This window comes from Gobio gobio (assembly GCF_949357685.1).
Source record: "Gobio gobio genome assembly, chromosome: 19".
Lineage (NCBI taxonomy): Eukaryota > Metazoa > Chordata > Actinopteri > Cypriniformes > Gobionidae > Gobio > Gobio gobio.
In genome coordinates, this window is record NC_137112.1 from 23,768,895 (window position 1) to 23,789,437 (window position 20,543).

Sequence of the window (20,543 nt, forward strand, 5' to 3'; positions counted from 1 at the left end):
CATTTTTTTCCGGAGAACCCCCCGGAAAGTTATTGTTTTGGGCTATAGTTTTGAGTAGCAATTGTGCGCAACATTGCAAAAACACTTGGAAACCCTGTCTGCACGCACGCTGGATTAAGTAACGTTACAAGAAAAAGATGAGTGTAAACGATCTTTGCCAGTAATAAAATAATTTAAGGATACACAGAGTACTTACCAACACGATCATCGTTTCTGAGAGAAATAGTGAAGGTGAATGCATATACGAACAAGTTCTCCGTTTAGGATAAAAGCAAATTCAACCCAAGAGCCTTCGATGACGTGGATGATTACGTTACTGTTGATCATCTGTCCATCATCGTCTTAAGCCCGCCCTGATGATTTCATTGGTCCGAACAGTTTCTGTTCGGGCATAATTCCTCCTCTATGGAGCGAGTCCAGACCGAATTGCCCGAGCAAAAAAATTTGTGGGCGGGGCTAAATTCGGCTGGCATCCAGGCTAATTACAAGTAACCGATTACTTTAAACAACAACTAAACTTAACTAAAACAACAAATTATTTTTAAATTAACAACAACATCTGAGTTACTTTTTCAAACAAGTATTGCAAGTTACTTTGTTTTCCCATTTATTGACTGACACCTCTCCTTTCCCCATGCTGCAACAAACCATGAGTAATGCTGCCTTCACATGCAATCTGAAGTTTCGTACTTCCCACTTCTGCAGTCGTGATTACAAGCTCATCACATTCAACTTGTCCAATTTTTTAACAAGGAAAATGTACGATAATTCCGATAGCATGTAAAGGCAGCACAAGTGCAGAGGCATTGTGTGCGCTGTGTAAACATGATGGGTAGTGTAGTTCTAGACTAAATGTGAGCATGCATTTACTGATCTCACTTGCACAAAAACAGATTCAGTATCCCTTAAAGCCTAAATGTGCTCTGTGTCTATCCAAAACAAAGGCATGATGACGCCTGGATTTTGCTGAGCTTTTATCATGTTGTATCCAAACAGTTGCTCACCTGTCTAATAAAACACAAAATATATTAAAGCATCTTTGGTGTTTCCTAAAAAAACAAAACGGTAACGCGGGTATGATGTCATTGATAGGCGACGCACAGAAGAAATATTCTTGGAAACATTTGGGATAATGTAAGTACACAAATGAACAAATATATAACATTGTTCTAGTAGTTTTTGGATAATTTAATCCAAAAATCTTACATATTGTGCCTTTAAAATGAATAAAAACAGTGAAGGGAAACCTCAGAATATTACACAAACCTGCAATAACACAAATATACTTTATGTATTTAATCTCACTTTTTTAACTAATGTCCTTGCTGCTGACATATGATGATTCAATTCAACCATATGAATAAGCAAAAATAACTTGAGTTTAAACACTACATTTCTGTTTATTTGTTTGTTTTTGATATTGCTTTTCTTCTCCTGTGTCTTATTCTTCTGCGATCCAGAATGGCAGCAAAGCTGAAACTTTTGAGCTGCGCCCTCTACTGGCAAGGCGTGAATTTGCACATCCTTAAGCCTGAGGCTTATTCATTTCACTTTGGGCATGAAAGGGTGTTTGTTGCCAAAAATATAACTTTTTTGTTATTAAAAAACAAGCAAGCCCAGCAGTCCAGAAAAAGTAACACATGCACACAACATAGCACATTACTTTAAATAACTAAGTAACACAAATAGATACTTTTTAGAGAATAACAGAATATTGTAATGCAGCAGTGCCCAACAAACACCAAATTCCCTTCTTGGTGTTTGCTGAGGTACTGTGAACCAGCCTTTAAAGGACAAACATAATACTAATGTTCCAATGTCATTCTTCACTTTTTAATATGGTTAATCAGGGTACACACCATATTTAATTTGATATGTGCTTGAAAATGGGGCTGTGAGGGACAGAAGTACAGTTTGTGCTGTACTTTGTACTTATCTCTGTATAGGTTGTGATTTGCAGCAACAAAATGTACAGAAGTACTTCGTTTTCAATTTGAGTTTGTTATTTGAAGCGATACTGTAAGTGAAAACAACCATTGGAAAAGTTAAGAAGAGTTCATATTCATGCAATTGCAACACTGTACAGCAACTTCCAAAGGCACAGTGAAGCTAAAGTCATCCATGTGATTCACCACCTGATACAGATATATTTCTCTTTTCATCTGCTGTGCAAGGAAAAGGTGTAACGGGCTGTAAACATTAATATACACAAGCAATGGACTGCATGAATGTAGTTGTGGTGTTTGGTGTTTATCCAGTCATTAAAAAGTATTTAGCTCGGATGAAGGAAGGATATGAAACTTGGGTTTGGACTGTATGACTAAGCAAGTGATACACACACTGTTCTAGCATTTCTCTGCATTCTCAGTTAAGATAAAGAAAGACTGCTGACTAGTCTTCATAACGTTCAGTATCAAACAGCAAACATTTATGACTGGTTGAAAGTGAATCATTTATTTAAACGCATTTTTTTTTAGTTTTACACAGAGCACATAATGTATAGGGAAAACAAAATATTGTGGTCTCATATTAAGCATTTGTTTCCAAACCCAAGTTTTTTGTGATGATTCTTTTTTTTTCCCCAATTGGCAAATTAACATTTGTCAGTGTGGTAAGAAAAAAAGATATACAGTATTCTCTAAAAGTCTTAGGGCCCTATCATACAAACTTTTTTGCTAGTTTCCGCCCAACGTAATTATAATTTTCACATGATATTTTGATTCAACTGAAAACGACTGCGCAATTGAACAACTAAAACCTGCTATAAAATCAATGGCGCAATATTTTTGGTGTTATTCGAAAGGCACTTAATATGAGCCTATAGGCTGGTCCACAACGCGCGTCCACTTTGCTTATTACACACACAGGGATGCACAGCAGCACACAAAAATTAAAGGATTAAAATGTAAAATATTATTATTGTGAAATAAATATAAAAATGCCTACAGATGCACTTGAGTTTATTTTTTGCTTGGATGACGACATGCAATTTTAGGCCAGGGTAGGGACTATATTTGGTTTAAGTTTAGGCATTCTGATACAAAGGAAGACTTGATTTTCTCCAGCAGTGTCCTTGAAAACTCGAAAACATACTTTTTTAATAGAAGAATAAACAATGACTTCTTTATGCGTTCCATTGTGGAACGGATGTGGAGGCACCAAATCAATGTAACACTAGGGCACCAGTTTATGGATATTTTCCTAGTAATCAGATATCATCTGAGAGGAGTGACCCTTGTGTACAGCAGTCCTGGAATTCTGCTGTTGATGAGGAAAACTTATTGTGATCTGAAATCTATTTCATGCTATTTCACACACCCAATTATTTTTGTGTGTAGTCAAGTAAAACAAGCTTCATTCTCACTTTTCCAAAGAGATTTATACATTGTGCTCTGTGTAAACAATCCAGTGTAGTTCACTGTTCTCGGCAGAGTCTCTCTGTTTCCTCCTTAGTAACAGTTTCAAGGGACTTGACCAATCATTTACAAACAGGAAAGGCAGACTGATAGTGAGCACTTCCCCCGCACTCATGCATTTCTTTTTGTTTCTTTAAAGTCCCCTGAGTGAAGCGCACAAAAAGAATACAGACAAAAACATTTTGTTATACATAGCATATTCCCTCCAATAAGTATATGACTTTTCATTCTTGCAAATCTTTACTATGAGAAAGCAACATTATGCATATATCCATTCAAAGTTAAACCTGAAGTGTGTAATTCCTGTTCAAACCAGCATCATCGGGGGAAAAAAGCAAAAATAATGATTGTTTCCAAACAACTTTCTCAAATACTCACCCCTGCATTGGCCAAACAAGCAAATAGCCCCGCCCCAAACTCACACTATTGGTTGAGCCACTGTTGCTATGTCAGGCTGGTTGGAATTCTCAGACAAAGAGCAGTGTGTGGATTTTTCTCTGCTCACTTCAAAAAGTTTCTATTTCTATTCATAATGATTAATTTTGTCTTGATTAATTTTCCAGTCAAAATATATATAAAAAAACATTGAAACAAGATCAGTTTACTTGAAAAGCAACACTGCAAGGGTTTACCGAAAAATTAAAATTCTGTCATTGTTTACTGATTCTCATGTCGTTCCAAACCTGTATGACTTTCTTTTTTCACATAAAAGAAGATATTTTGAGAAATGTCTGAGTTTTGAATATACAACTTCCCTACTATATAGTAGGTAAACGTTGTAGTATGTCCGAATAATTCATAAAACAGTAGGCTTGCGGGAATTACTGTGAAGTGACACGGCTGGTACAGTAGGTTACGTGACAGTGACAACATGGTACGTCTGAGTTTCATTCATACTATCCATATTCATACTATATAGAACATGCTTTTTTAATGGTTACAATGTAAATTTTAAACCCAATGTAGGTCCTACTAGACAGTATGTGGTTTAGGATGCAGCTTCAGCATTGTTTTCTCTCCATACAATGGAAGTCACTGGCCACCAAATGTTTTGGTTACCAACACTTTTCAAAATTCTTCTTCTTGACTTGCAAGTTAAAAACAAGTGGAAAAAATACACTCATTATTAAGATATCATCTGTGAAATAAAGCCTTAATATAGTATGCATCATTGCTTCTCTTTAATTGATCTGGTTTTAAAGACTTTTAGACTTTTTTCAATCAAAATGGGGTAAGAGATAATATGTTAGTACTTAAATGTGTCAAAAAGGGAACAAAGGACCTAGATTTAAAATGGAATTTGTCCAACTGGAAAAAATGGAAAAACTGATTTGAAAAAATCAGAAAGTAAAGTGGTGAATCAATAAATCATGTATGCATGTTGTTCTTTTAACAATGCATTTTGTATTTGCACAGAATGGACAGGAAAAAACAAAAACATGATCATAAGTTATGCTCCACTGTCACCCACATGTTTGCTTTTTAAATGGTTGTGGTTTAGTTTAAAGGGCCAGTGATGTCACTGATGAGTTTTGTTAGCAAGAGGGAAATTCATGCCTTTGCCTGATTGGCTAAATATTGTTTTGTTCTCTGCAGACACATGCCCGGAGACAGGAGAGCCAATCAGAGCAGAGAGGTTGGGGCTGCTGCACCATATGTTGAACCAAGCTGATTTCCTGAACAACCACATAGCACTAGTCCGGATGTCTCATGTCACACAGAACTCTCTGTGCACTAGGCCAGCTGTGCCCTTTCCTGCCCTCTTGGCTTCTCCCCTTGTTTTGCGTTAAAGGTGACCCATAATTCCCATGAGTTTGGCCCTGCTTGGCTTATTCCTCCATAACATGTCAGCTGTGAGAATACACTTACCCACAGCAAAATGACCTCATGGGACTCTACTACTGTTAGTCAGCCAAATGTTAAGTCACTGCACACCAGCACACAAACAAACAACAGCATGGCTGAAACACTTTTGGTAACTACTAGAATTCAGCCAACGTCTATCCGTGATTATGCTCTACTGTAATATTTGACCCTCTGTTCCCCGCTCCTGGTCCTGATGTTTGTGAAGTATGGCACAATAGGGCTTTTGTACCACTCGGATTCTTGGCTTTCTTTTGTTTGGCACTGGGTACTGGGTGCTTTTTTTCAGCCATTGCACCAGTGACCTCTCTCCACCTGCTTCTTACTCTAAACCAGCCTGTCAGGTAGATCTGGTTATCCTCTCTTTTCCGAGCTGGCCTTAGGCCGAAGTCGCCTCCGTAGCAAGCTGCTGTGGGTGCCGCAGGATTTCGAATCTCATTCCCTACACGCCTCCATGCAGATCAATCAGTGGCTTTGGTTTCCGTGAGAGTGATGCGTTGGTTTCTTAGGTTGTCGCCGATTTGCTTCAGCCAGGTCTTCTTCGGCACAGCACAAAGTTTCCAGGTCGGCGGTTGGCAGCTGCAGAGAAGTCGGTTGTCACTCATCCGGCAGATGTGTCCAAATCACAGCAGACAACGCTTCTGGATGGCCTCTTCAATTGTAGACTGGTCGTCGCACTCTTTTCGGATATATTCATTCTGGAGTCGGTTGAGCCGGGAGAGACGCCGAGGATTTGTCGGAGGGATTGCATTTGGTCAGAGGGATTGCCTCAAGCTTGCTAAATTCCGACTTAAAGGGATCCCCTGGTGTTAAAACTTATATGGCTTAATATAACATAAATGTTGTCTCTTACTGAAATATGTAGTAGAAAACGTGATAAGATCTACGTTATTTAAAAAATCCATTACATATTTGGACAATGGGTGGCGCCATTTTGTTTGCGTTCTATGTCAATGACGAAGAATGGTTGCACTCGGCAATCAACTGGCGCTACCCGTAGCTATTTCTGCCACAACACAACTCGAAAAGTGTTTCAGAGTTAAACAAAACCAATCGCGCAAAAACACGCTCACACACACATCTGACAGACTGGTGTCTCAATCGAGATGTGTTATGGGCTGCCCTAGTCAGTCTCTATGACAGGGGCTGAATCTGATTCAGAAATCGTTCCCTTAACCCTCAATCACTATTCCCTACGTTAGTCCACTAATATAGTTCACTTGATGAGTGAATGAAAACGAGTGAGTGAATTCAGACATATGTTGTGTGTACATCAGCTGTACACTCGTTATTGCGGTGCAATGTGGGATTGAATGAGTGCACTCCACTATGGTTTCGGACACCACTGGCTGTGCCCTCAAATGAGGCCCTATTTGAGGCTATAGGGGGCGATTTCGGATTCAGCCAGGGAGTGCTGGCCTGCCGAATCGGAACCAGGTGAAAAACTAGGCAAGTCAACCTCATGTATGCGTGGATGTGAGTGTGAGCGCGCGCGCCGATCTGTTGGTGTGTCTGTGTGTGTGAGTTTGTGTGAACGTGTGCGTTTGGGTGTGTTTTAAATGCAATTACAAAGCAATTAATTGGTTTTGTTTAACTCTGTGGCAGAGATAGCTACGGGTAGCGCCAGTTGATTGCCAGGTGCAACCATTCTTCGTCATCGACATAGAACACAAACAAAATGGCGCCGCCCATTGTCCAAATATGTAATGGATTTTTTAAATAACGTAGATCTTTCATAGGTTTTAAGAGACATAATTTATGTTATATTAAGCCATACAAGTCTTAACACCAGGGGATCCCTTCAAGGGCAGTCCAGGTTTCTGATCCATATAACACGATAGGAATGAACAGGGTTCGGAAGAGTTATATCTTAGTTGGAGTAGTGATGTTGGCCATCTTCCACAAACACCACTTCAACTAGTCGAACACCGCTGTTTCCTGGCAAATTTCAGCAGTTGAGGCAATCTTCTTTTCTTGGACCAGAGACTATATGTACTTGAAGTCTTGTACTTGTTCAAATTTGTACTCCCTTGAGATGGACAGACGCTGATAAGCCGCCAGTCGTCATAACTTTGGTCTTTTCAACGTTGATGTTCAGCCCATATGGCTTGGCGAAACAGGCAACGTTGTGGAGGTCATCGGTGGCCTCCGTATCCGTATCGTCCAGGATGGAGCTGTCATCGGCAAACATAAGATCAGTCACATAGCTGTCTATGCCATAATGGATTCCCTATTTGTTCTCGAAGAGCTTGATCGCATCGATCAATGTTTTGAACAAAATTGGGAAGGCAACAGCAACTTTACGGACACTGGTAAGGACAGGAAACTCCTCAGACACCTCACTGCGAATGTGTACGCAGCTCGTCGAGCCGTTGTAGAGGTTCTGGAGGAGGTGGATGACTTTGGGCGGGACGTGTTCAGTCTTTAGCGGCTTCCAGAGTGACGGCCAGTGCACGCGATCGAACACCGATTTGAAGTCAATGACGACTATAGCCGCGTTTCCACCGCAGGAACTTTCCCCAGGAACTAGGAACTTTGGGGTGGTACTCGATGTGTTTCGACTCGATGTGTTTCGACCGTTGAAAAAAAAGGCGGGGGTAGTACTTTTTCAAAGTTCGGGCACTTTCGGGGGTGGGACTTAGGTGCTGAACATGCTGATTGGTTGAAATCACGCAGCATTTTATTTCAACCGGCATTTTTAAAAGTCTTTTGCGAGGTTCGTTCGTTCTGTGTTCAGTAAATATCAGTCTTGCTTTTTCTGTCTGATGGCGCGCGTTTGTCTCAGCAGTTTCACGATCAATGTCCGTAATAGCTGATTATAACATACGTTGTCTTATTTTAAATCTAGCTTTACGAGCTTTCAGAATACTCTTTAGTATCAGTGCTTGTCTCTTTTCTGCCGTTTTGTTAATGACCTCTTTATTAAACCAATAGGCCTACATAACTACCAAAAGCAGCGCTGCTTGCATCTACTTGTTATTGTTGCAGACAGAATCACGCAAAATGATTAGGCTGTCCGTCACTGACTGGGAGGAGCAGCCTCGCGCAGTCCTACATCACCGGACTAATTTCCCTAATCTTCCTGGTACTTTAGACCGCAGTGGAAACGCAGACAGTAGCAGATCTGGGGGAAAAAAAGTTCCTGGTACAAATTGTTTCGGGTAATTTCGGTGGAAACACGGCTTACGCGGTGTACGCTTGACACAATGGATTCTCTCCTCCATCAGCTGGCAGATAGAGAAGATCTGGTCGCAACAGCCTCGGAGATGATGGAATCCAGCTTGCTCCTCACGGCTCATCTGCTCCCGATGTCGCTGCAGTAGTGATTGGATGACTTTCATGAAGACTTTTCCAATGATCAACTGATCAACCGCGGTATTCCTTACATTCGCAACTGTCGCCTTTCCTGAAGAATGGCATGGGCGATGGGATTCGTTCGATCGCCAGATTAACTTCACAAGGACATGGAGACGGCCTTGTAGAACTTCTTCACTGGCCTTTATTGCTTCGGCTGCCCTGCGGTCCAAGCCGGGCGCCTTTCAATTCTTCAACGATCATACAGCGGCTCACACCTCGTCTGCCAACAGTTCATCATCAACCATCGGCACTGTAGGTGGCTCGTCACGTGGCAGCTCTGCGGGTCGTGGTTGTGTGGCGTGGCCTGGTTATTAAGCCACAGAATGCAGCATCACTGCCAAACTATGAAATAAATACAAAGATAAGGGCTCTGTATGACTCATCGCTTGTTGTCTCCTCTCTCCTATGCAGGTGGCTAAAGAAATGCTTCTGAGTTTAGAAGTTGGTTGGTTGTAGTGAACCAGAACTAAGACACACAGGGATAGTTCACCTAAAAATGACAATTCTGTCATCATTTACTCACCCTCATGTCTTTCCAAACCTGTATGACGTTTTCTGTAGGAAAAATGTTTCTGTTTTTGTCCATACAATGAAGGTCCAAAAACAACATTGGAAAGAAAGTTATGTGAAATGAGGGTGAGTAAATGATGACAGAATTTTCTTTTTTGGGTGAACTATCCTTTTAATGTTGAGTTTATGCTTCAGACAAAATCTGGATAGTATTATTTTTCTCTGCCAACAAAAGCTTCAAAAGAAGTTTTGTGTTTCATCAAGCAGACAAAAACAGTGGATGTGAATGGAGTGGAGTGACAACAATTTCCCTTCCTCCACTCCATTCAAGGGTTTGCATTTCCCTTGCGAGAGAAATCCAACTCCCAACTGTCTGACAAGAGACGCACCAACTTTCAAAAAAACATGCAGGTAGGGGCCAACTTCCATTCCGTACCACTCTGTCCTGGAAGACTACAAACACAGACAAGCAGAGTGATACAAACAGCAAAGCCAGGTTGTAGAAGCAGCTTACAAAGCTCAAATTGTACTTTAGTTTCAACACAAACGTTTAGCATATGCGTACAGCCAAATCCATAGCCTTTTATAAGCATACCGGTACTCCATTTGATAGTGCACTCGAACACAGGGGCCCAACGCATGCTTCAACAAGTTTCATCTGTGTCCATTGTCTGCACTTTTTCCCTACCAGAAGTTATAAGTGATAAAAATGTTTTTGTATTCATTTAAACTAGATTTGATTGTATCTATGAACATCCTCACGTGTCAAAAATCCTCGCTTCTCAAAGCAAGTGACTATTGTTATTCCGGTTTCCCGTAGTTTGTTGTTGTTGTTATTCTGTCCATTTCTATTTCGACTGTGAAAAAATTGATTCAATAGGGGGTTCGTGAGAACGCCCTGAATTGCTACGTCAGCACGTTACGTCACATTTGGAGCATATGACAATTGGCCAAAGCGATTACAATTTTTTTTACACACACCGATTGATTAGAAGACATCAATTCATATTCTGTCAAGGTTCACTCTCTCTCTCTCTGTGTGTGTGTGTGTGTGTGTGTGTGTGTGTGTGTGTGTGTGTGTGTGTGCGTGCGTGCGTGCGTGCGTGCGTGCGTGCGTGCGTGCGTGCGTGCGTGCGTGTGTGCGTGTGTGTGTGTGTGTGTGTGTGTGTGTTGCTGTGTGTGTTTATTATTTAAAAAATGTATTTGAAGCATCAGCTTTGGGAGTCCCGTACACTTGTATACTATAGACTCACGTCAAAAAATCTTCTTTTGTGTTTATCTGAAGTCATATACATCTGGGACAATATGAGGGTGAGTGAATGATGAGAGATTTTTTTGGGTGGAGTATCCCTTATTATTGCACATGTCTGTCTTTGTTTAGTCTACAATCATTAACTGAGAGCTTTTGACCAGTTATGACATAATGAAAAAACACACTTATCTAAAACTAAAACCATTTCTGTCAGGTAAAGTGCTACGTGAGCCACAGAACAGGACTCAGCTACTGGACCAATCGGCTGTTACTAAAAACAAAACAACAAAAAAATGTTGCACATTGAAAGTGCAGTAGATGCAGATTATTAATTCCTGCTGGTGTAAATGCCAAAATATGTATCAAGTATCAAGTGTGAACTGAGTGAAGTGATTCCAGGGAACCTCAAGAGATCATGAGCTGCGTCACAAAATGATGAAACAGTGGTGTAATTCAGATGAACTTTCATTAGCTAAATTCGGAAAACCCCATAAACTTCACAAAACCTATGTCAGTGGTTTGCGTGAGAACTATATCACATGATCCTTGTTTACGGACTTCTGGGAGAAGGATTGAGCATTTCAGCTGAAAAAAAATAGCTTTCACATAAAAAAACATTTGTTTTTTGGCAGTATGTGAACTTCTCAGTGCATTTACCTTTAGATCGGCCTCCACAGCCTCTGATTTCATCTGCACGGACGAAGCTATAGGCCTTGTTTTTTTGTAAGATGAGACCCTGTAACAAGGTAAGGAGACCATCAAAACATTTGTTCAGCTCAAAAACATTTGAAAAAAATCATGATTTCCTTCACAGGTGACAAAGATAAATATCTCAGAGGAAAAATATGAACAAACCCATTGAGAATGAAGTTCTGAATGTCACGTTAGACGGCAGCAGGAAATCCACACCAAGGGTGTGTTTTCAAACCACCGAAACTCTGGCCACAGGACCGACAGGCCTTTCATGGAAACATCAGTTTGCTGCGAGCAGGATCATATTGGCTATGTCTTCAGAATCACATCCTTACTCTATTTCTCAGTTGTGTTTGTCTCAGATATTTCTCGTAAAATTCTGCAGGAGGAATTGAACTAGACAAAAATAAGGAAACTTTTGATGTACAGTATAAGTAATTTTTTTTCACGTTTTTGTCAATATTTTAACCTCCTGGGTGCCACTGTCCATGTACGAAGACATTATATTTTGGTGAATTTCTCTGACACCATACATGTCACAGTTTTAGTCTGGATGTCATGTAAAGAGCACATTCAGGGCTTTTCAGAGATACCTTTTGTTTTGAAGTTTTACCAGGACAACAACAACTCCTTGGTCTTATAAAATGACTGATCAAATTTAGCACTCTTATGGAAATATGATATATTTTGTAGTTATCATTTAAATCCTACAAATCTTTAAATTCTTTGTTATGAATCAACATCTCAGGAAAATATTATGGGGTTTTAAATCAAAATATGACTTTCTGTTACACAACATTGATTTCATACATGTTTTCAATAGAGGTCACCGGGACTTAAATCATGTTTATCATGCACTTTAGGAGACACAACAAGTGAATAGGGAAATAAATTACATATAAATATTCCTATAAAGTATACGATATTATTATGAAAATGTTGCCAACTATTACTCCCATTATTACACTTCTTTTTTCATTACATGTTGCTCCAAGAACACATTCATATGCAAATTAGATACCGTATATCCATTGCATTGAATGGGAAAACTCAAGTATGGCCATTTTACCCACATATTACATAAAGTTAAATATATTAAATGGTATATCAATTAATTCTGTTGTCTTTCATAGTTGAGAATTATCTTTAAACAAAGTTTGGTTAAACAATCCTGAAACCTAAAAATTAGTTGGTGAATGAAAAAAAAATTGTTTTTGTAGGTGCAGGAAGACGATGGGATAAGCATAAAGTGCGAAAAGGGGTTTAATATCAGGAACACGGTAGGTACACACAACAATTCACTACGGAAGACTTACAATACCGGACAAGGAGTGACAGGAATGGTAGAACTTAAATAGCAGACAGAAACGAGATAATTAACACAGCTGGGACAAATTAACTAATGAGGGTAACTATGGAAACAGACAAGTAGGGAAAACTAAGACAAAGGAATATGTGACATGGAACAGGATGACAGCAAAACAGACAAGTATGTGACAGTTTTTGCCTATACATGTCATTTCATGTCATTTTATTTTTTAAACAACTGAGTGCTGGTGTCCACTTACAAGGACGTAGCATTTTTTTCATTCCAATTGTTGCTTATTCTCTAAACAATGTAATGACATGAACAAATACGAAATTAAAAATGTTCAAACTTTAAAAAATATTTTTTTCTTTGTCTTAGGAGGTTAAATATTATATCTTGTTGTCATTATATATGCGACCAACCAGAAAGTTTGATTACTTGATAACGTGAGTTCAACTGGAGTCATATTTGTAAAAAAAAAAAAAAAAAATTCTCAGTCTATAGAGGGTTATTTGACACTTCACTCAGAGCAGGACCTGAGAAAAATCACGTAGGAAAAGATGTTCTTTATTATTATCTGACCATCCTGTTTGGCTGCCCTGCCCATGCTTTGTGTAACATTAGTTTGTTCAGGGCCGGCCGTAAGTGGAGAAGGTGTAGTCTTGTTTTGGTTAGCAGCTTTCAGCAGCCAAAAGTTCTCTGTTAGTTAAAGATGCATGCATGCTAGTCTGACTAGATGGCCAAAGAGAGGTCTATAAATTCTCATTGCACAGCCAGGACAGGGGTGTTAACTTGATAACAAAGCACTTTGAAACAAGCCCAGTATTTGCCATGCTCAAAACAACAAATTTAATGGGAAAAAAGCAGGCTAACCCCCCTTTTTTAATATATCAAGCTTACATTAAAACTAAAACTTTTTAGAAATGTATTTTTGCTACTTTTCAAATCCTCTTGTATGGAGCCCCACACATAACAAGCGAGGAAAAAAACAAGATACTGTTAAAAATTATTAAACATTAAAAGAGGTCCAAACACAGCCCTGACGTCTAGGCTAAAACAAGGCAAAATTTGTGCTGTCAGTAAACATTTTATAGACGCCTAACCAAAGAAATGAAACCAAACACCTTGTAATCACTGTTGACTTTGCTTACATGATAGAATATCATACATCTCGCAAGTTATTTTGGCAAAACTGACGTAACCAAATTTAAGGTTATTTTGGCCGATTATAATTATTCTATAGTTAACCGAGACGGTGAAATGACGGCTATTGCTTGCTGGGTTAATATGTTGTGGGAATGAATTCTTAACCCTCTGGTGCTCTTCATTTAGGGGTTGCATTGGTTGTCTTCCCGGTCATAAGTGACCGGACACCTAAAAATTAAACTTCCTCCACCCCAGTAAAACCAATGCAATTTATTTGTCTTCAATAATATGTTTTCTTTTTAATTTTATATTTTGAGATGATTTGATGGTATTTTTTTATATTTATGCAATAATTATGGTCTAGTTTTGCCATTGAAAATTATACAAAAACTTTTTTTGTAAATTTTTTTTTTTATTATTATTGCAGTATTTCAGGTTAAAATAGAGACTAGGCCTTTAAAATATATATATTTTTTATTTCAATATATATTTAAAAAATCTCAAAGAGTATTTATTATAAAGTTTTAGATATTTTTTTGTTTGTTTTTTTGTTAGAAACATAGATTTTTTTTCTGTGAATTTGTGTTTTTGCAGATTTCCCATTCATTTCCTATGGTGGTCATTTTTGACCGAAGAGCACAAGTGGGAGTATTTTTTTTTTACGACCACTTAGCATGCTCGAATCATGCCCTCAATTTTTTTTGTGTGTTTACATACCTAATGCTAGAAAAGTTTCATATCATTCTGATGAAGCTGTGATTTTTAGAAATTTGAAATGTGGTTCATAGGTTCAGTTTTTCATAGGTGTGTGTGTGTGAGTGGATGTGTTAATTGCACACTCTTGATGTTTTAGAGTGTCACCCCTTTACTGCTGTGTACTTTTTTTCAGCATCGTGGCCGATTTGTAGATTGTACACACAAATATTCGGATGATTTTGCCGATTTCCCATTCATTTCCTATGGTCATTTATGACCGAAGACAATGAACGCTACTTTTTTTTTTTACGACCAATTAGCATACTCGAATCATGACCCCAATTTTTTTGTGTTTACATACCTAATGCTAGAAAATGTAAACAAAAAGTTAAAAAAGTTATATTTCCATTTTTATTTACTCCATTTATATAAAAAATGTTTTACTGAAATTAAGACTGTCCGTCAGAGGTCAAAAGTAATATAAACATAAAAAAGGGACATTTAATCAGATATTTTTATTAATATTGTGTCATTTCCAATCAAGTTGTAATTTTGTGAAATTGTACAAAAAAGTGAAAATTATTACGTTTATGAAATTACTATGAAATTAGGCCTAGAAAGACAATTGAGTTGGCCATTTCGTTCCACAAATGTCATAATACAGCATGTTGTGGAAATCAAATTTGGGCAAAAACAGAAAAATTCTTCTGTGACTTCTATGTAAATTGTTGGACATTGTTTGAAGACAAACTGAATGAACTAGCTGTAAGGGAATATATCAGGAGACGTGAGATGTTGAAGCTCAACAGGACATTGCAAATCCCAAGTCTGTCATAGCTTTAAAGAACAGGCATAGTGAACATGTCATCCTGATTTCCTCATGCCTTCAATATCAGGTTCAATGGTGTTTTACACGGCCTGCTGTAGTAATTTCGTAATTCTCTGCTGCCAGTACTGAACAGCAAGTACTTTAAAACAGAATACACAACAAGCATTGTTAAAAGCTAAACCTGAATCAGTGCACTGCAAATGTTGTCAGTGCTACAGGAGTTATTTAATGACTCAAAGGTCATTGAGTTTGCTGTCCCGTCCAGAATATACACTGACCTACATACACACTTTCTCTCTGCCTGTTTCCTTTTCCCTGTCCTTCAATCTTTTAATCCTGACCATCATACCTTCAAAGTCAGCCACAATCATCTTTTTCTTCCAGTTTTTCTGTCTTCCTTCCGTCCTTATCAGATCTGTGGTCTTGTCAACACTTTAAATCTTATTGACAGTCACCACTTGAGTGTTTACGTCTGGTTTTTCCCCTCGGTGCCGGTTGTTTACTTGTACATAATGTGTGACGTCAGAGAAGCAAGAAGCTCTATTCGCCGTCTCCTGAGAGAACTATGAAAAGAAAATGTCATTATTCCCAAACCTCCCTGTTTATCCAGCGGCACTCTTATCATGCTCCTGCCGAGTGGGAGTGCGCCTTGTGGTTTAGTATGCATCACATACCAATTATGACCCAAATTGTTCTCTTTTCTCACAGTGTCTTTGTTTTGAGACTTGAGAGAGGGTTTGTGGATAATGATGACTGTTTGGAAAGTTTCAAATAGGGAAGAGCTTACCAGAAAGTCTTACTGATGTTAGTATGCAATTGACTCGGTAAGTACCTCACAGTTCAGCATTTTGGAAACACAATGACCAGATGAAATATTAGGAGAAGCTTCTGTTTTTAACTGAGTACACTGTTAAACTGTAAATCCTCAAAACTCTCTCAGGATTACCATGTGTGGGAAATGGCAACTCCTCCTAATGGCCAAAGCTGGAATAGCATATGGCACACAACTTTTTGCTCTTAAAGGGGAAGTTCACTGAAAAAGAAAATAAACACTTTGTCACCATTTACTCACCTTCATGTTGTTACAAAACATGTGTGACTTTCTGTGAAACATAAAATACTTTTTGACAAACTGTTTTTGTCCATACAATGAAAGTCAATGGGATCCAAAACCACTTGAGAGAGAGTAAGTGACAGAATTAGCATTTTTGAGTGAACTAAAGAGAGTTAAGGAGAGTCATTGGTCACAGTAACAGCCTGAAGCACATTTCTCAAGAAAAACATGAGAGCCAAGAGCAGTACAAACATCTCTGGCAGATGTTTAAAGGAATATTCCACCCAAAAGTTACCCATGGAAATCCATGGACCCTTTTCACTTTTCCGGGTTCTCCAAAGCAGAAGTCTTTATAATTTGGTAACCCTATTGGTAACAGAAACTATAACAAATATATTTTTGCGCTCCCAATAGCAAAATAAAAAATCCACAATATAGTGTTTCTATGACTTTACTTTAAAAATTGAGAGATTGATTACGGTGGTCAGAAAGAGATAGATGTAAAATTTGCCATCACTCCCTCATATGTAGTACCAAGGTTAACACAAAGTAGCCTATAGTATTTCAATTTACATTTGATTTTTAAAAAACAGAAAATATATGTTGATAGATTTTCAATGCTAAAAACTCTAGCAGCTTGGATGTTCTGGTCAATATCTCGTATGTCTTTGACAGAAGAAAGAAAGTCAAAAAAGTTTGGGTAAAACTTCATTTTAGGGTCCAATTCTCACTATTAACTAGTTGCTTATTAGCATGCATATTACTAGGATATTGTCTGTTTATTACTTATAAAGCACATATTAATTATTCTGCATGACCATAGTCTACATCCCTTAATCTTACCCAATACCTAAACTTAACAACTACATTACTTACTATTAATACGCAGTAATTATGGGTTTATTGAGGCAAATGTCATAGTTAATAATTAGTTAATAGTGAGAATTAGACCCTAATCTAAAGTGTGACCCAAGTTTGGAACCACCAGAATAAAAATTTTTGCATAAACAATCCCTTAAGTGGTCAAACTTATAGTACACTGGAATGCTGCCTATAAAGAATTACTGAAGGGAAATGGTGGTTGTTTCATAGAAGAATGTGGTTTTGCAGAAGTTTGACCTCCAGCAAAAGAGAGGGAGAAACAATCTTGGAGAACGTCCTGTTCCTCTATTAGTGCAATTGTGCAATTGCAGTACAAAAACTGCAAAAAACATATTTTCTTTATGCTTTTTCATTTCACCAAGCAAAGATATGTACGAAACCTTCTTTTCACCCGAGGTAAATACATTCCTTCTCAGCCCCTCCATACATTCCTCACAATATTTACCATAGCTTCACAGCTCTGTCTGAGACCTGGACACGGGCCACGTGCAGCGCAGTGTGACGGGGGAAGTAACATGCATGTGCTTTTGACGCATTTAACAATTGTCACCCATTTCAACAGTGTTTGCTCATGTGCATGCAGGAATATATCAACAACGCTTAATTCCTGGCCTTTGCCCCTTTTCTTGATTCATGATTGTTCCAAAATCCAAGTGCAGTGTGTGAAATGCAAATAGTTCAAGCATAAGTTGCTTTGTTATTACTTTTTGCTTATTGGACAGAACATTTGCAATGATAATGATAACACAAACGCTTTGGCTCATGACTAAACACCGCCTATTACCACATCAGTGGGAAAAATCTGACTTAATCTATTTGGCAGTTTGATTCAGCATAATTTTCGGGAAACGGACAAAGATCAGTGCTGTCCAAAGAGAACAAAGCAAACAGGCAGCTGGAAATGCAATAAACAATTCAGCCTTCAGACGCTCCCAGAACCTCCAAATGTGTTTGAGATATATAGTGCAAACCAAAACAAGAGCATTTTAAGTCATAAATGGGCATATACAAGGTCAAGAAATTTGTTGTTTTTCGTCTGTGCAAATGTCGGGATATTTTTGGAGATTCCTTGACTGTAATAGTATAGCCTCTTGATCTGCCCCTTAAGTTTCCTTGGTTTCCATGAAGTCCCTGGCTTCACAGCAAACTGATCCGCCTGTGTGAAGTCAACAAGGGTCTCACACCCAGATGCACAGTCTTGAACGTCATGTCTCCATGTAAGGAAGCCTCTCTAAGGACAGATAGACGCAAATATCACTGCTGATTTGTTTGTGCGGTGTAATGTAGTGACTTCTTTTTGATTTCCAATGTTTTCTTTTCCTCTCTGGACAGATTTGCCTGTAGACATATTTAGATCATAAGATGAATTTGCCAAAAACATATTTAAGGCATCATTCAGTTACAAATATACAATGTTATTGCTTTGCTTAAAGTTTTAGGCAGAAACTTTTGCCATTTCTTGAGTAACTGAGTGTCACTATACCTGTTTAACTGGGGTTTTATTTTATACCAAACATACTGTTTACAGATTCATCTGTAGAAAAGTAGGGAGAGTTTCTGTTTGCTTTAAAACTTGTTCAACTTCTAAACCTCTAATATGAACCCCTGGGTAATCCAGAGAGCAGGTTACGTGACATACCCGGATATATTTAAGGGGACTTACTGCACTTACTGTGTAAGATTGATCAACACATGCTATGCCAAATGTCTTCACAGTCTTTATCTAAATGTAATAATAATCTTTCCTACATCTAAAAAAAACTTTTCTTTTCGACTGACGTGCTGTTTTAACTCCTCCCATCCAACCACCTGTCATTGGCTGCACCCGAAATCGCATACTTCCCTACAGTAGGTGTAAAACAGTATGTGACAAAAGAAGCATGTCCGAATTCACAGTACACAGGCAAGTACCTGGATGACCTACTTCTTCCGGCGAGATTCTGAAGTGCGCATGAAAGTGAAGCGACATAACTGATGCTGGTGGGTCACATGATAATAACAAAATGGCGAATGTACGTCCAGATTACATTCATACTACACACACTCACACTATATAAATACTTTTTAGCGCATCAAGTAATTACTTATTCAAAATTGACGTGATGACTAACAGACAGCAGATAAGTGGCTATCCACCTGTCACTCAAAGTAGCCACGCCCCTTAATTATGCAGAACTTTAATGCTTTATATAATGTAAACGAATGAGTTATAAAAAAATTCACCCCCCTCACAGTTGTCATGAAGGGCAAAATTAGCTGTATAGACCAAAACCACAATTTGTAGCAGGATGTAAACATGTTTTATTCTGCTGTAAAGTTGGGCATTTTAACATGGGGCTCAATGAGATTCTGCTCCTTTCTGGAGCCTGTCCCTAGTGGCCAGTCGATGAATTGCAGTATATGTCACTTCCGTATTGGCTTCAAGAGAAACTGCGGGAGTTTGCCGCCTTGTAAATATAGGAGAAATATGGCAGTCACTTCGATGTGCCACACTTCCTGCTGCCAGCAGGTTGCGCTTTGATTATAACTGAGCATTGCTGTGTAGATGTCTTCAGGTCAGGACTATTATCAAACTTGTGAAGTTTAAGGCAGATCGGACATGGTATGCCTGAGTTACAACAACTTCCTGTTTCGTGGCGTAAATCACATACATTAGCACTTAGCCACGTGTTGCATGACTTAACGTGTTTGTAGTATGTTTGGTACTTCGTGGCATATTTAAATGTGTTTCAGGGAGTGAATAACACTGTAATTTTCTTTTGTCCGCAGGTGGCGCTGTGACTAACTGAACATTGCCATGTAGATGTCTTCAGGCTAGGACTCTAATATAGCATGGGAAGTTTGGGGCAGATCGGATATTGTATGCCCGAGTTACAACAACTTCCTGTTTCGTGGCGAAACATCGGCTGCGCCCGAAACCTGGAAAATGCTGCCTTCGGAGGACACATTTCAAGGCAGGAAGGCACCAAGGCACGTCCGAATCTAATGTTAGCTTCACTTCCTGTCTCCTGAGATACCTTCATCTGATCGATTTTTGAAGGCAGCATATTTGTATCCTTCGCTGCCTTTGATATCCCACAATCCTGTGCTTTCCATTCTGTGACAGTTGAGCTGGAAAAAAATATGGCGTCCAAAAATTGCGTTTGCTGGTCAGTTTGGTCAACATTTTCTACTTTCTAGCGAGAAATGACTAATGTAGTAATTAAATATTTGTTTAGTTCTCACCAAATCTCTTTCTATTTTGCTGTAGATCATTAAACGGTTACACTGCCTAAGAAGTCTGTCCGAAATTAGTTTCGTGAGGTGCCTTCATGCACAAACGCTGCCTTACAAGCCATTGTCTGATAAGGCAGCGAGGCAACGAGTCAGCTGCCTAGGTTTTCGGACGCAGCCATCGAATTTTGTCAGGCCGCCACGGACACGCCCTCTGGGAAAACTCAAGATCTTCACAATTTAACATCGCAAAGGCAGATATTAGACTGATCTGATAACGTCGCTAGGAGGAGTTCGTTAAAGTATAACATCTAGAAATAGCA